Genomic DNA, 18,344 nt, shown 5'->3' on the forward strand with positions numbered 1-18,344 from the left:
GATAAAGTTAAATTGCGTAACATTTCTATCACTGTAGCACCGGTGGGTCTCACGAGCCAGGTATTCGTTCTGTAATTAGCCAGCGGATGTGCTTTGTTATGTGTTGAATCAAACGCTTCGTGAAAACTAATTAGATTTATGCATGCAAAACTGAATACAGTATATATATATATATATATATATATATATATATATATATATATATATATATATGTGTGTGTGTGTGTGTGTGGCGAAGTGGCGATGGGAATGAATAAAGGCAGACAGTGTGAATTGTGTGCATGGATATATGTGTGTGTCTGTGTGTGTATATATATGTGTACATTGAGATGTATAGGTGTGTGTATTTGCGTGTGTGGACGTGTATGTATATACATGTGTATGGGGGTGGGTTGGGCCATTTCTTTCGTCTGTTTCCTTGCGCTACCTCGCAAACGCGGGAGACAGCAACAAAGCAAAATAAAAAAAATAATGATATATATATATAATATATATATAAATGTATAATATATATATATATCAAATAATATATATATATATATATATATATATATATATATATATATATATATATATATATATATATATATATATATAAATATATATATTTTTTTCTTTCAAACTATTCGCCATTTCCCGCATTAGCGAGGTAGCGTTAAGAACAGAGGACTGGGCCTTTGAGGGAATACCCTCACCTGGCCCAATTCTCTGTTCCTTCTTTTGGAAAATTAAAAAAAAACGAGAGGGGAGGATTTCCAGCCCCCCGCTCCTTCCCCTTTTAGTCGCCTTCTACGACACGCAGGGAATACGTGGGAAGTATTCTTTCTCCCCTATCCCTGCAATCTATAACTACATATTTCAAGAAATCATCTTTTTCTTAAGACAAATTAATGGGGTGGATAGACAGACGTCTTCTTCAATCTGATTTGCTGCCAACTTGGTTCTCACTTCCCTTTTCTAGGTAACATCCTTTAGAAATGATGGCACCTTAACAAGGTCTAAACCTATGTTTCTAATGTAAGAACATGGTGGGTAAAGCTCTTGAATCTGAGGGGTACTCATCTCGACTATATTCTTGCCTTATCTTTTACACAAAGCGTCATGTTGGATAGACGGCCGTCTTGTTCAATCTGATTTGCTGCTGACTCTGTTCTCATTTCCCTTTTCAGGTAACATCCTTTAGAAGACCATGATGGCATCTTATTACTCTGGTTGTCACCTGTTGCATATATATATATATATATATATATATATATATATATATATATATATATATATATATATATATATATATATATTGGGGATGAGAGAGCTTGGAAAGAGAGTCAGTTGTTGTTCGCTGATGATACAGCGCTGGTGGCTGATTCATGTGAGAAACTGCAGAAGCTGGTGACTGAGTTTGGTAAAGTGTGTGAAAAGAAGCTGGTGACTGAGTTTGGTAAAGTGTGTGAAAGAAGAAAGTTAAGAGTAAATGTGAATAAGAGCAAGGTTATTAGGTACAGTAGGGTTGAGGGTCAAGTCAATTGGGAGGTAAGCTTGAATGGAGAAAAACTGGAGGAAGTAAAGTGTTTTAGATATCTGGGAGTGGATCTGGCAGCGGATGGAACCATGGAAGCGGAAGTGGATCATAGGGTGGGGGAGGGGGCGAAAATTCTGGGAGCCTTGAAGAATGTGTGGAAGTCGAGAACGTTATCTCGGAAAGCAAAAATGGGTATGTTTGAAGGAATAGTGGTTCCAACAATGTTGTATGGTTGTTAGGCGTGGGCTATGGATAGAGTTGTGCGCAGGAGGATGGATGTGCTGGAAATGAGATGTTTGGGGACAATGTGTGGTGTGAGGTGGTTTGATCGAGTAAGTAACGTAAGGGTAAGAGAGATGTGTGGAAATAAAAAGAGCGTGGTTGAGAGAGCAGAAGAGGGTGTTTTGAAATGGTTTGGGCACATGGAGAGAATGAGTGAGGAGAGATTGACCAAGAAGATATATGTGTCGGAGGTGGAGGGAACGAGGAGAAGTGGGAGACCAAATTGGAGGTGGAAAGATGGAGTGAAAAAGATTTTGTGTGATCGGGGCTTGAACATGCAGGAGGGTGAAAGGAGGGCAAGGAATAGAGTGAATTGGATCGTTGTGGTATACCGGGGTTGACGTGCTGTCAGTGGATTGAATCAGGGCATGTGAAGCGTCTGGGGTAACCCATGGAAAGCTGTGTAGGTATGTATATTTGCGTGTGTGGACGTATGTATATACATGTGTATGGGGGTGGGTTGGGCCATTTCTTTCGTCTGTTTCCTTACGCTACCTCGCAAACGCGGGAGACAGCGACAAAGCAAAAAAAAAAAAAAAAAAATATATATATATTATATAATATATATATATATATATATATATATATATATATATATATATATATATACACTAGCAGGGTTAGGCTACGATGCATAACAAAAAATGGCTTTTACAGAAAATACTATAAAATGGGCCTCAAGGTTTACTTTTAATTATGTTTTTTTAATGAAACGGCACAGGCAACTGATGCCTAAAGTCCATATATATATATATATATATATATATATATATATATATATATATATATATATATATATATATATATATCCTAGCTTGAGACAGGTACCTATTTTATCAACCACCCTTCAGGGGGAGGATGAACAGCTGGGTTGACTGTGGGCGGACTGCCCCACCCAGGACTTGAACCATTGCGTTCCATTGCGGTCGATCTCAGGCGGCACGTCAATGGTTCAAGGTCAGTGAGGCCGACCGCTACACCACGAAGGTCCATTATATAATGTGTGGTCACGTCTGAGGTGACCGAGTGTATGGGGCTGTCGTAATACTGAGCCTTGAGGGAAGTGGCCTTTCTTGGCCTTATGACCGGGACTCTTTGGTACCCTTAGATCCAACCTTTGATCCTTAAAATGTAAGGCCTCTAGGTTGCCAGTTGTGGATATAAGCACAGTGTGGTGAGTGTGACGTCTGAGGATGGGATGGTCTTCGGTGGCCTCAAAATGACATTCGTGGCCACCGTGTGGTAGGGTGATGCCTGGACCAGTTTCTGAAGTACCTACCTACACACGAGGTCTGGGGCACGCTGGTGTTGTAGGTTTAGCTTGGAGAATGTTACGCACAAGTTCTCAATCATATATATATATATATATATATATATATATATATATACATACACACACACACACACACACAGTGGACAGTCCACCTGCGTTCTCCCTTGTCTGTGTATCCTCTCCCACATCTACTTCATCCCTCCGCTCATCCTCTCTTCTTTAACTTTCCAATTTGTCTCGTGGAATATTCTCACCTCAGACCAACAACAACGGCGGGAGCTGACGGCCTGGTGCTCGTCCACACCGCTTACCTGACACTCCCAGCCACGTCCTCTCCACCGTACACACACACACACACACACACACACACCAGCGCGCCCTAGTCACTCCCTATGACCAAGAGAAGTTAATGACCCGTTTACCGTCCTAACGAGCTCATAACCGAAGGGTTAGTTTAAAGGCAGTTACTGGTAGATAATAGGGGTCGTAAAGAGGAGAGAGAGAGAGAGAGAGAGAGAGAGAGAGAGAGAGAGAGAGAGAGAGAGAGAGAGAGAGAGAGAGAGTCATTTGAGTGGTTGTATAGTGTCATTAAGAGGTAATTGATAGTCATTAAGAGGTACCAGAAGGTCATTAAGAGGTGCAGGGAGTCATTAGGAAGTGTCGGGGGGTGAATTGCTCGTGGACGAGCCAAAGTTACAAAGATACACAAACCACACAGACTCAAGGTGCTAGCGAGCTGGTCTAGCCTTAACACTACTGAATCAGATGTAGTCCTCTTAAAAGCAACAACACGCCGGACGGAAAACAGATGGAGGAAAAAACACCTTGCAGAACTTATATTTCAGAAGGAAGTTGTTATAGGAAATTGAGATGGTAGAATGAATGTGAATGTCATGCATCCTTTTACCTTTTTATTTTTAAGACAGTTGTAAGGATATACTTTGAGCTCCAGCCTCGCTGACTTACCATGTCTGTATTTCTCCTGATGTGGAAGAATGATGCAATGATTCCCTCTTGTTCCCTTAAAACAGACTACACGGGTTAATGTTGGTAAGTTACCGCAGCACGGCCAGGCGAGATAAGTGATTGAGAAGGTAGCATGGTATTCTAAAGCGTTACGATGATCGATGAAAAGAATTATTATGATGATTAAAAGAATTATTCAGTACCGGTGTGACAGGCGATGATCAAACCTAATTATGAACATGTTAAGGGGAGCTTTTTCCACCCTTCAGTAACATCGTTAGTAAAGAAATATATCGTGAAATCCAGATTAACTTGGTGACCTATAAATTTTAGTCCGTTCATCTCGTTGGTAGTATTGGCGCGACCGCAAAACGATTGTCAATGTTGACATTTTTGAATCCTTTAAGTATTTTAGAATATTCTCTTAATTTGCCACGGGAGGGGGGAATCGGGGTCATTGATTGTGCCACTGAGTCATTGGGTGATACTAAGGTGTTATTGTTAGTGCCATGGAATCATGTAGAGGTAACAAGGTGTCAGTGATAGTGTCAGTCATAAAGAGGCGTTACAGAATCCTTAACAGGAACCAGGGTGTCAGGTGCAGTGCCAAAGTAGTGTTTACTCTTATAATGCATAAACTCTTGCTGCTCGCTTCGAGGATCTTAAGTCTCCTGAGTTTGATGTCATCTGGCTCAAAATTTCTCTATCCTCAAAAAATCAGCACTTTAGTGTTGTGTATATACCCCCCACCCCCCCACCCCCATGTAATTCCTGTAGCTGTCTACAACTCTTTCACTGTATGCAGAGGATTTCAGTGAACACTACAAGGATTGGTTCGGCTCCACCCTGGATGATCCCGGAGGAGCCAAGGCCGTGTCTTTATTCCTGAAAGATCCGCCACAGATGATTTAACATCGGACACGAGTTTCCCACCGTCACAACCACCTACCTACACAATCGACTTTTTTTTCCTACCTCTCTCTACACAGTTTCTTTGGTGATGGCATACCTCCCCGAGTCCCAAAGAGTGTGCCTCTCAGCTAGACATTTCCTTCCTCTTGGAAATGCGCTTTGGCGCATCTTGTCCCTAAGGAAGATGATCGCTCCAACCACTCGAACAGTCTCCCCAATCCTCTCATTGCCGTTTCTAAAGGTCTTAAAAACTCTCCTTAACTCACGCTGTCTCAAACACTTCGACTCCCCTTCCCTCTTTTCAGATCACCGAAACGAATTTTGCAGCGCAAGGTCTACTGACGACCTCTCCTGTCTGACTCCCCTCTGGTGCTCCTCTCTCAGGGATTTTTTGCTACGACTTTAGTCGTGTCCCTCGACACCTGCAGAACATTTGACTCGGTGTGGTATTAGTCTTTCCTTTCTAAGCTTACTTCCTGAGTCTTCTTTGTGTTGTGTTCCCACAGCTTCCTCCTTAGTGGCTGCTCCTTGCGGCAGTCGAGTGAGTGGCTTCCTCTCGTTATTTTCTGTCAACAGAGGTGCTCCTTAGGGTGCTTTCCTGTCGCCTACTTTCTTTCTTACTTTCTTCTCGTGGAAATGACTTTCTTTCGTCAGTTGCTGACCCTGTTCACTGTTATACTAGGGAATCCTTTTGACACACCTCACGCCACTTTCCCTCTACTCTCTTCCTTCAAATACTCGTCCTGTTTCGCGCGCCGAGCACGTTTCCTCTCTCATTTCTGACCTGTCCAGCGTCTCAGAATGGGGCTGTGGTGTCTTGAGTTAGTCTCAACGGTGCAGAAGTACAGTTTCTCCTTACGTCTCTTTTCTAAGTCATTCGTCTCCCTATGTTCACTTTCAAAGCACAAGCTTTCCTCCTCATTAATTGCCCTAGCATCAACCTCTCTTTAACCATTATTTTTTGGACGCCACGATGTTGCTGCTCTCTCTCTCTCTCTCTCTCTCTCTCTCTCTCTCTCTCTCTCTCTCTCTCTCTCTCTCTCTCTCTCTCTCTCTCTCCTTTCTGCAGCTACTACTATGTAACTGCTCTCGTGGGCTGTCTGCACGTGTCCCCTTACCCCCGCGGCATGAACCCACGACGCGCGTCTGGCTACTGCTTCCCATGGTTTCTTTGGAGAAACAGACCGGTCACTCCGAGGATCGACCGATATGATGATGTCCTTCCCTCGAACACCTGAGCTGTGGAACCCTCATCATCTTGTCTACATTTGAGCTAGGTCTACAAGCACCTACGGAGCCTTGATTAATTTCTACATGTTCCTTTATTATTTCTCATTTATCCTCCAATTTTCACCTTCCACCCAAGATGGCCTTTTTGACTGGGGCATGTTTAGTCTATATCATACCCGTCACTATGAAAGAAAAAAAATATGAGATACGAGGTACACGAGAGTGTCATTACAAGGTTTCAAGAGGTGATCGATACCTTCTAAGGGTACGAAGGGATTGCTGACTAGGTCACGTGGGATAACTGATGGTACCAGGAGGTCATAGAGAAATGCTAGGGTGGGGGAGTGGCGGCACTAGATGATGAACGTCTCCCAGAGGACAGCTGAGGATACGAGAGTACCATTAAAATTCCAGGTGGCCAATAAGAGATGTGATAAGGGTGTGATTCAGAATCGCCTAGAGGGCCGGTGAGTGACACAAGGGTCGTGGGTTCGAATATACCTGATGAAAATGGTGACCTCATTGAGGTTCAAAGTCTCCCCTCCCCCCTTTCCCCCTTTTGCAGCAGCAGCAGCAGCACACGTGTTCTGATCATCTGTGTGTGTGTGTGTGCGTGGCCAGAGGCCCATAACACCTGTGTGACTCGCCTGCTGCATCCTCAAACACCTGTGATCATCACCCCCTCACCTCCAACTTCCACACCCCTCGTACCTCGCTCTCCATCCCCTTCTCTCTCTCTCTCTCTCTCTCTCTCTCTCTCTCTCTCTCTCTCTCTCTCTCTCTCTCTCTCTCTCTCTCTCTCTCTCTCTGTGTAGTGGGTGGTAGTCTCTACCCGCCTGGGTATCGGGAGGTTTAGCGACGGCTTTTGCGCAGTGAAGCAACACTGCAGGGGTTGTCATGTTTCACTCCTTTAGCTCAGTTAGCGCTCTCTCTCTCTCTCTCTCTCTCTCTCTCTCTCTCTCTCTCTCTCTCTCTCTCTCTCTCTCTCTCTCTCTCTCTCTCTCTCTCTCTCTCTGTGCCTCACCCTCCCCCGTGGGCCGCTGGCATTCGCGCCAACAAAAGATGCGTCACCGTCTCGTATACGTAACCCGCACGACTCCTTCGTAAACCAGGCTCAACGCAAGTCTAATAATAATCAGCGGCTTTATAGTCAGTTTGAGAGAGCGAGTCCGAGATGGTCACTTAGCAGACCAAGTCGAAATCAAGTAAACAGAAAATAAACAGAAATGCATTATTGGTAGGATTGATTTGGACAGTGCAACACTTGGCCTGTCGTGAAAGATTGCAAGAATCGTGTAACCGTCTGGTCTAGTCAACTAAGGAAGACAGAAGTAGGGATTTCGTGAATATGAATTTGAAATATAGAAGGATTTTTCGGCAAGATATTGAAGGAGTGGGACAACACGCAATGGAACGAAAAGCTTCGTTTCATGGAGGAAATAAAGTAATTATCAAGAATGACGGGAATGTACTAGAATGACAGGAAAAAAAAAAAAAAGATGAAGGCAGGTTTTGCACTCGGAATTCATGAATATGTTAGGAGTAAGGAAACCTTTGAAAGGCCATTACAGAAACAACTAAAGACATGTGTACATTAACTCAGGACAGATATATCGTGAAATGATCAGCATGTGCTGTGAGCGTTGTCCATACCTATTAACCAAGTGTTGGTATTTCATTTCCGTCCGTCCGTCCGTGTGTGTCTCCCAGGCGCTAGCCCGGCTGGTCATGACAGTATCTCGTTACAGATACTCGCACGTACGGACACATGTACCTCCCACACTCTCCTGCAGGGGGGGGGGGTCTACTGTATAGGTCAGTGAGGGGTGGGCTATCTCACCCCCCCACGACCTCTTGACCTATACAGTACACGGTAAACTTGATAATTTTGATGATTTATATTTCTTAAATTATTCTAAACCTTAAGCCCCCGAAAGGAATAATGAATTTATATATATTTGCGTGTACCTGTTTCACTGGTTAATGTTGATCTGATGAAAAAATTAATTTCTCTGTTACACTACATTTTTGAGACAAAGTTTATAATCAGGAATTTTTATGAGCAAAAATATTTTTTGTTTCATCGAACAAAGTTACTTTTCCTGGGTTATTGCTGTCAGCTGTTTCATGTTATCAAATAACAAATATGATATTTTCCAAAATGTTTGCTGGTCTCTATAAATTCACTTCTCTACAACAACTGTTTTCAGTTTCATGAAATTTTACGTATTAGCGAATAACAAGATGTAAATAAAATAAAAAATAAAAAGCGCTCTAGTTCTTGTTTTTCCATCATTTTAGCTGTAAACTGTTCTCCTTATGTTCGTGAGGTGGTAATGCGTTCCTCTCCCACCTTGACCCAGTACTGAACACGCAGACAGACTACTAAGTGCTTCCTTCCCCCTTACCCCGTCACCACTGCCTCCTGTACTGACAGTTACATAAGGCTCTCCTGCTAATCAAAGAAAACGAAGTCTTGAATTCTTGTAATGATGGAGCTGCACTTAATGGAGGACTTGAGTAAATAGATTCATAGTTATCGTATCCTCTATATGTTCAGTGTAAGTTATTATTATTAATTGTTCCGCAAGAGTTCAAGGAAGATTCCTCGTTTTCTCATTTCAGAACTAATCTACACATTTTTTTTTCTTATTTTCATGTAGGCTTACCTTCAACTTGTCTGCTTTTCTTGCGATCACCATTTTTTTTGTTCGTTGAGTCAAACTAGTAATCATATATACTTTAATTGTGATAATGTAATCTCTTTTATGAGTTGTAAAGTCTCGTATTTGGAACTGAATCAGTCGATAGTTTGATGAATTTACCTTTCATAATGTTTGACATATAACCTCTTGGGTGCAGTGATTCAAAGCCCATAAGCATTATAGCTGCATCATTCTATGTCTTGGCCATATTGGCACGAGATCCATATGGGACCAAAGAATTATTAGTCTTATTATTAGAATTATGGATTTCCTTGGTACATTGTGACGCAGTGACATGTGACGAGTTAATGTGGTTAACTTTGATAAATCCTAAGATTACAGTGAATAATGATTATAATTTATTTTATTTATTTATTATACTTTGTCGCTGTCTCCCGCGTTTGCGAGGTAGCGCAAGGAAACAGACGAAAGAAATGGCCCAACCCCCCCCCCAAACACATGTATATACATACGTCCACACACGCAAATATACATACCTACACAGCTTTCCATGGTTTACCCCAGACGCTTCACATGCCCCGATTCAATCCACTGACAGCACGTCAACCCCGGTATACCACATCGCTCCAATTCACTCTATTCCTTGCCCTCCTTTCACCCTCCTGCATGTTCAGGCCCCGATCACACAAAATCCTTTTCACTCCATCCTTCCACCTCCAATTTGGTCTCCCTCTTCTCCTTGTTCCCTCCACCTCCGACACATATATCTTCTTGGTCAATCTCTCCTCACTCATCCTCTCCTTGTGCCCAAACCACTTCAAAACACCCTCTTCTGCTCTCTCAACCACGCTCTTTTTATTACCACACATCTCTCTTACCCTTACGTTACTCACTCGATCAAACCACCTCACACCACACATTGTCCTCAAACATCTCATTTCCAGCACATCCATCCTCCTGCGCACAACTCTATCCATAGCCCACGCCTCGCAACCATACAACATTGTTGGAACCACTATTCCTTCAAACATACCCATTTTTGCTTTCCGAGATAATGTTCTCGACTTCCACACATTCTTCAAGGCCCCCAGGATTTTCGCCCCCTTACCCACCCTATGATCCACTTCCGCTTCCATGGTTCCATCCGCTGCCAGATCCACTCCCAGATATCTAAAACACTTCACTTCCTCCAGTTTTTCTCCATTCAAACTCACCTCCCAATTGACTTGACCCCTCAACCCTACTGTACCTAATAACCTTGCTCTTATTCACATTTACTCTTAACTTTCTTCTTCCACAAACTTTTCCAAACTCAGTCACCAGCTTCTGCAGTTTCTCACATGAATCAGCCACCAGCGCTGTATCATCAGCGAACAACAACTGACTCACTTCCCAGGCTCTCTCATCCCCAACAGACTTCATACTTGCCCCTCTTTCCAAAACTCTTGCATTTACCTCCCTAACAACCCCATCCATAAACAAATTAAACAACCATGGAGACATCACACACCCCTGCCGCAAACCTACATTCACTGAGAACCAATCACTTTCCTCTCTTCCTACACGTACACATGCCTTACATCCTCGATAAAAACTTTTCACTGCTTCTAACAACTTTCCTCCCACACCATATATTCTTAATACCTTCCACAGAGCCTCTCTATCAACTCTATCATATGCCTTCTCCAGATCCATAAATGCTACATACAAATCCATTTGCTTTTCTAAGTATTTCTCACATACATTCTTCAAAGCAAACACCTGATCCACACATCCTCTACCACTTCTGAAACCACACTGCTCTTCCCCAATCTGATGCTCTGTACATGCCTTCACCCTCTCAATCAATACCCTCCCATATAATTTACCAGGAATACTCAACAAACTTATACCTCTGTAATTTGAGCACTCACTCTTATCCCCTTTGCCTTTGTACAATGGCACTATGCACGCATTCCGCCAATCCTCAGGCACCTCACCATGAGTCATACATACATTAAATAACCTTACCAACCAGTCAACAATACAGTCACCCCCTTTTTTAATAAATTCCACTGCAATACCATCCAAACCTGCTGCCGTGCCGGCTTTCATCTTCCGCAAAGCTTTCACTACCTCTTCTTTGTTTACCAAATCATTTTCCCTAACCCTCTCACTTTGCACACCACCTGGACCAAAACACCCTATATCTGCCACTCTATCATCAAACACATTCAACAAACCTTCAAAATACTCACTCCATCTCCTGATTATAATAATAATTAATAATAATGATGATGATAATGATATAATTTATGATGATGCTGGATGTTCGAGCACAATGCCGTAGATACCCATTTTTGCCTATTCTTAAATCTCATTAATTGCCCATTTTGTCTTAATATGCCTATTTTGCTTATATACTCTAAACTTCATTTTGCTATGAGACAATCCAAAGTGTTTTTGAATGACTGTTTAGCAGTTTTTAATGAAAACATCCTCTTCCTCTGCACGAAGCAGAGTTCTTAATGTTAAGATGGAACATTTCCTACTGCACCCCTGTGATGGGTACTGGACCAGTACACATGTGTGACGGGTACGTCACGTGCCAGTACATCGTAACATGGTGTGCCGTCCTCAGCGGCCAAGACCCTACTGTTTGAGTCGGGCAGTTCTTTCAAGCACTTCTCGACACATTTCACTAATTAATGTCTCAAATGAGTGCGTCTTCACAAGATGATTTAGTGAAAAGCGTAGCATTTTGTTGTCCACTGCTGGGGCAGTACCAACGTGGAGAAAGTGAGATAAAAATCATTGAAATGCGAAAAATACTTTGTTTATATACCTTTGGAGACAATGTAAAGCTGGCGCTGCTGACGAAACTGGTCAACGGAATACGCGCCCTCGTCATTATAAGTCCATGTTTGTGGTTGGACCTGTGCTAGGCATTTGTTGATATTCCTCTATGGAGACTGGGAAAATAAGTGTCTGAAGTCTTTACTGGAGAAAAATAATACGCCAAGGAGAATTGACCAACTGAGGCTATGGACGCATGATATGTTGGTGTTATCCAGAAAATGAGGGATGGAATCTCAAACATGATTTAGATTTGCATTGACGAAACATCAGATGTTGTGAGAAGGTATGTTGCTAATGTGAGATGTTTGGAATCATAGAGAACTTCTGTTTCACTAAGTGCCAAAAACTACCGATTGTTTCCTTTATTTTTCAACACAAGATAGACTAAGATGTGAGAATTTGACAAGTTGATGAGAAATTGGTATTAAGAGGTGCAATTTTTGAATACTTTTTCTTTTCCCCCAATTTCTTTAAAACAGCAAAGTTTCAGTTAAGAAAATAATGAGAATTAGCAAATTTTGCAAAAAAAATTCAGAAAATATTTTATTCTAATGGGGGGGGAGATAGACTTTTGGGACTTACCTATTTTTGCTTATTTTGTGTTAGTCGTGCTTATTTCCCTAATCTATTTTCATGATGTTAAATGCCCATACATCCGGATTATTGTAATAGTAATGGTGATGATAATAGTAATGATAATAATGATAAGCGGTTTATGAGGTAACGTTGACTATCCCATCATGTGTTCTCTGAAGCACAAGACGTAAATTAGAACTGCATGCACGTTATATATATATATATATATATATATATATATATATATATATATATATATATATATATATATATATATATATATATTCTTTTAAACTATCCGCCATTTCCCGCGTTAGCGAGGTAGCGTTAAGAACAGAGGACTGGGCCTTTTTTGGAATATCCTCACTGGCCCCCTCTGTTCCTTCTTTTGGAAAATTAAAAAAAAAAAAAACGAGAGGGGAGGATTTCCAGCCCCCCGCTCCCTCCCCTTCAAGTCGCCTTCTACGACACGCAGGGAATACGTGGGAAATATTCTTAATCCTCTATCCCCAGGGATAATATATATATATATATATATATATATATATATATATATATATATATATATATATATATATATATATATTGGAGGCTGAAGTCCACATCAAGGCTGGGCATTAATTGAAATATGGAGAGATTAAGGAAAAGAGAAAAAGAGATAGTGAAAAGTATTTACGAATTTTGTGGGATGGGAAAAGCCTGTTTTGCTTTGTTTTGTAATTGGGGTTCAGTGTTAAGACGGAAATAGTCATTTGGAACATTTTATTGTACAAGATTAAACAAGGCGATATTTTGATCAGGATTGTAATCTAGCTTATTTTTGGGTCCTCTAGTTTAAATCCTGCTCACTGGCTTTTTTTTTTAAAGTATATATTAAATATTGTATGATATTTTTCCGAGAATATAAATCGGCCATTTCTATCTCGCCCAGAAAATGGATGAATTAATAGCAACTGTTTATGGAGCTTTACTGTCGTACGTCTGGCAACTTCCTCCACATACCCTGAGACAGGAAGTAAGCGAAGCACTTGCAAGTCAACAGAACCTATGAAAATCTCGTATTACCTTTTCCAGCAGTAGAGATATATCTGAATTATGATACTGTTTGAAATGTATGCTGATTTTATGGTCGCCAGTTGCAAGCCCTTTGGGGCACTGTCCATAAAGGTGCAAAATAATGCTTGACAAGGGCTTGCAAATGGCGACAACTTGAATCACATTTTTTTTTCTTAAGATTATATAAAGCATAAGTGATCTTCCAGTGATAGGGGAGGTTAGGCGAGGTTTCCTCAGGTTTCGTTGATTTTTAAATGTTCCGCATTTATGTTAAGTTTATTAACTCCACAGTTTCCCCACGCATTCTTAACCCTCACCACTGCATGGCCTTCTTTACAAACGTAGATTAGAATGTAATGTTCGAAATCACATTCCTCTACTCTTAATTTACGCTCATTACATTTTACCTCCATTTCAAACATTATTCACTCTCCAAAGCTATTACATGGTATTTATCATCAATCATTCTTCGTATGTTTTATGAAGAGCAAACACATTAACAAGAATATAAACATACGGGGGTAAATAGATATATATTCATGTAAACATACAGAGTAGGTGATAAAAGTCGCTGACCGTGATTCACCCACTGACCCGCCCGGATTCGAATCCTGCCCAAAGCCAACCCGGCTGTTCATCCTCCCCTTGGGGTTGGTTGATATATGAGCACCTGACATAGGTTGGTGTGTGTGTATGTGTGTGTGTGTACAAGATGAAAAGACATATTACTTATATACCAGGTTGAGACGGGGCTACTTTTGAGTAAAACTCTCTCCCCATAACACACAAATAGCAGTCACTTTTATCACGTATTAGCTGCACAGAAGAGCACAGTAATAGAAATGATTAACAACAGAAAAAAAAAGGTGTTAGGCTCGTGTCTGTGAATGCCATTGTCACTACGACGCACTCGCATTATGTACATCAATTCCTCAAGAAAATGCTTAAAAGAAACTTAAGGTAAACTAGTTGTTGCCATCTGTATATCTCATTTACCAACCGCTGCTCACAGCAGTACGTGTATCCCAAACACACTCACCATGTCTAGGGCTTCTGGTTTGTCGCGTCCTCACAACACCTCGTTCCCGTCTCCATCATCCCCCCACTCCCTTCCCGCGACCCGTCACCACCACCACCACCACCACCACCACGACAACACTACCGGTGGTGGAGATTAGGGGTCCAGAGGGAAGCCTAGCTTCGTCAAACCTTCACTTGTCACCTTAGTTTACTGGCGGTGCGGTGACTGTTGTGGTGGTGGTGGGCGTGGGAGGGGGGTCTGTCAGTGGTGGTGGTGGTGGTGGTGTGTGCCGGCGGCGCCTGCGGAGCTGGGCGCGTGCGGCGCAGTCTGGCACTGAGCTAAAACTGGCAGTGTTGAGTGTGTGGCACTCTAGCCGCAGGCGGGCCGGCCGCCCGGTGGCTTCTCCCTCCCCGGCCGCACGCTGCTATTCAGCATCTCGCCGCCGCACGCGGCTCTCCTGCCCTCACGATGACCAGAAATAACTGGATAAAGTTAAAGGGAAGGAGCTGTGATACCAGGGTGGGGAGAGGTTTTCTTATTTTTGCTGAACACTGCCATGAATTATCTTGAGATTATGCCAAGGCGAAAATACTGATATATTTAAATTTCACCTTGACCAGTTCTTTATGATATCAGTTAAGAGTAGATAAGCTTAGTTTGATATCAGTTATCAGTAGGTAAGCCTAGTTTAATGAGTTATCAGTAAATAAGCTTAGTCTGATATCAGTCATCAGTAAATAAGTAGTAATGTTATTGAATAAGCTTAGTAATTTAATATGTTATTAATAAATAAGCCTAGTTTTTCATACTTGAATAAGCTAGTAATCAAAATGTTATCATCAATAAATAAGCCTAGATTTTCATAAGTGAATAAGCCAGTAATCACAATGTTATTAAATAAGCAAGTAATTTGATATCAGTTATCAGTAAAGTTAGTGATAGAGTATCAGTTATCAGTAAACAATCCTAGTGAAGTACGATTAAATTATTTGAAAGTTGAATCTTTTCCCTATTACTTTGCGGATTAAATGCTGTAATGTATACCCCCTAGAGAATCCATTGGTAAAATTATGATTATAATTATTTAGATTCATCCTTGCCTAAAAATTTAAACATTTCCATGTTAATATTACTGTCTTTCTCTCTATATAAGGACTTTAGGATGCTATTATTGTCATCCAGCAGATAACACATTGTCATAGGCCATCAGGTCTTTTGTTATTTCTCCTGACCGTATGTTCTCAGTATCCACCCCGGCAGACGCGGGCCGCCCTGCCCCCAGGCGTCCAAGACTTCGCTCCTGCCAAACTGTTTCCTGCTGATCTTCGTCTACGAGAAACCAAGTGTTATTTTTTTTCCTCGTTTACGGAAAAAATAAGTCGGTATTTTCATTTAATAACTCGACAGCTTCATCACAAAGCACCCCTTACTTGTGTCGAAAACATTGAAGCAAATCAGTTATGGAAATTTAAATGTTTACAACCCCGACTTGAGTAGCATCTCTTATCACGTCGAGACAAATCCGGCAGGAAGTGTGTGTGTGTGAGTCAGAGCAGTGCTGTGCTCCTCGCTCACCGCACACCATTTACCGTAAAAAACTCACGGTTCCTCCAAACATGGCGCAGCGAACACCTTAAAAGCTGAGAGACTTTCCCAAGGTAATTTTCCAGCCGGCATAATGCCCTACCATATTATATCGTCGTAAATTACCCGACTTGTTCATTTCAGTACCATTCGCCGAGGTGTTATTGTTCTATTATTATTGATGTAATCACTAATGCATATAATGGTTGTAATTTGTAAAGAATGAAAGAGTATAAAAGTTCCTGAAGCAAAGTTGATGACCGTGGAAATGGATGAGCGAGAGGGAACGTAATTGACGTTCATGGACGCTCCAGCTGTTGCCTGTGTGTGTGTTGTGTGTGTGTCCACCGGACGGAAATATCAGTGTTTAGTTATCCTAGTTACTGGAGGGGTGGGTGGGGAGGTTATCTTAGTTGCTGGAGGGGTGGGTGGGGAGGTTATCCTAGTGGCTGGAAGGGTGGGTGGGGAGATTATCCTAGTTACTGAGGGGTGGGTTGGGAGGTTATTTTAGTTACTGGAAGGGTAGATGGGGAGGTCTTCTTGGTTACAGTTAGGGTGTGCATGAAGTATCCCAGTTACTTATGGTGAGGATGGGGAGATTATCCCAATTACTAGCAGGGAGAGTTGGTAGATTATCCTGGTTACTGGTGGGGAGGTTATTTCAGTTGCTGGTGGTGTGAGCGGGAGGTAATTCAGTTGTTGGTGGGGTGGGCTGTAAAGTTGACAAAGTTACTGGTGATATGGGTGGGGAGGTTGTTCCAATATCTGATGGGGTGGGTGGGGAGGTTGTTCCAATTGCTGGTAGTGTGTGGTGGGGAGGTTTTCCCAGTTGTAGTCTGGATTGAGGAGGGTATCTTAGTTATTTATCGTGTGGGTGGGGAGCTAATCCCAGTTACTGATGTAAGCGGGGAGGTTACTACCGTTACTGTTAATATGAATGGGGAGATTATCCCATATAGTGTTAGGATGGGCTGGGAGATTATCCCAGTCACTTGGAGTAGGCGGGGAGGCTATTCCAGGTATAAGGGGGTGGGGTGGGTGGACAGTGAGGTTACCCCAGTATGGGGTGGACGAGGAGGTCGGAGTGACGGTAAAATGGTCTTGTGGTGGTACGTTGTGGCGGGGGTATGTATGTGGTAGGGTCCTGCACCTTCAAACCTCTGGCAGGAATCTCTAAATCCGTCCTGGGCTGCTCCTCCCGGCCCGCCCCACGCTCACTCTCCCTCCTTCCTCCTCCTCCTCCCGGGTGAGGCGTCGCAGGATATTTTGGTGCTCCTGGTATTTGGGGGGGGTCCTTACGTGGCTCTCCCCCCCCCTGGTGGTTTCTGGGTGGGGGGGGAGGTGCAGCTGGCGCCAGATGGAAGCGTCTGGTGTAAGAAAAAAGTGACGCCATTAAACGTTTACCTTTTGTTCAGAGGGATGACGATTAGCTTTCTTTACATGTAACGTAAGATAAGGATGAATGAAAAAAAAAAAAATGTAATGAAAATAAAGTTTTCCCCCAAAGTTTTACTTTCCTCATAATATCAGTAGTAGGTCTCGTGTGACAGTGAAGAATAAGGTAAAATTTCTTCCTCCGAGTGCCAATTAGTAAGGTATTTTCTAAGTTATTTTTGGATGAGGGGGAATTTCTTTGTTGTATATTAACTTTCCCCTCGCATTCAAAGTCCTTCCTACCTCTGGTCAATATACCGTAAGATTGTTGAACATGGCAGTCAACACATCGGTTGTAACGGCAGTGTTCTCATAACCGTTACAAACTCGACTGATTTGATCCTCCTGAATATTCTTTTCGGTTCAGAACCGACGCCTCCGTCAAGTTCAACTTTACCCACAGTTTGTCCTCCCGAATGTGGCTGATTTGATACGTCATGAATGTGTATACGTAATGATGTGTGTATGGTTGTTGTGAATGTGTAATCAGGCAGTACATCGTGTGAGAGGCGAGGTGGTCCTTCGTGTGTGTGTGTGTGTTTGTGTGTGTGTGTGTGTGTGATGATATGTATCCCAGAAACTATTATGAATACAAGTGTTTCAGACCAGCAACCCATTGGTACCTGCACCTGCGTGCCACCTGAGTCATACCTCACCTGTACATGAGGCCCCTGGCAGGTTACCGCTCCGTCTGCCATGACCCACGTGTAAGCGGCAGGAGCCACATAACCACACATCCGGATGGATGCGTCTGCCAGTCACACCCAAAAGTAACATTCAGAAGACCCCGTGGTCCAGAGACCCGTCTCTAGGTCCATGATGAGGTCTGTTTCTCATTTCCATGACCGTGGTGGTCCCATGCTATAAGCTAGACCACAGTGGTGTACTGACCTATTTATAACAGGATGGGGAAGAAGTGAACGACTCTCGTGAGGCCCACATCTCTTGAACATTCAGTGCTGTCTTACAAGTTCTTATATTTATGTA

At 42.4% G+C, this 18,344-nt stretch overlaps 1 protein-coding gene and 1 long non-coding RNA gene across 2 annotated transcripts in view; both read right to left on the reverse strand.

Moving 5' to 3' along the window:
• Positions 1 to 14,692, reverse strand: part of LOC139754637 (inversin-like) — a 36,329-nt gene extending 21,637 nt beyond the window's left edge. Inside the window, exon 1 of the mRNA XM_071672145.1 lies at positions 14,358 to 14,692. The gene's annotated coding sequence lies outside the window, so the exon portion shown is untranslated. The remainder of the gene's footprint in view (positions 1 to 14,357) is intronic.
• On the reverse strand, positions 837 to 1,204 carry LOC139754467 (uncharacterized). Its single transcript, XR_011713888.1, has 2 exons — positions 1,080 to 1,204; positions 837 to 987 (listed from the first exon to the last, which is right to left on the reverse strand). It is a non-coding gene; the product is annotated as an uncharacterized lncRNA (long non-coding RNA).
• Positions 14,693 to 18,344: the final 3,652 nt, after the last annotated feature.

The sequence above is a fragment of the Panulirus ornatus genome, chromosome 17, assembly GCF_036320965.1.
Source record: "Panulirus ornatus isolate Po-2019 chromosome 17, ASM3632096v1, whole genome shotgun sequence".
In the NCBI taxonomy this organism is placed as follows: Eukaryota; Metazoa; Arthropoda; class Malacostraca; order Decapoda; family Palinuridae; genus Panulirus; species Panulirus ornatus.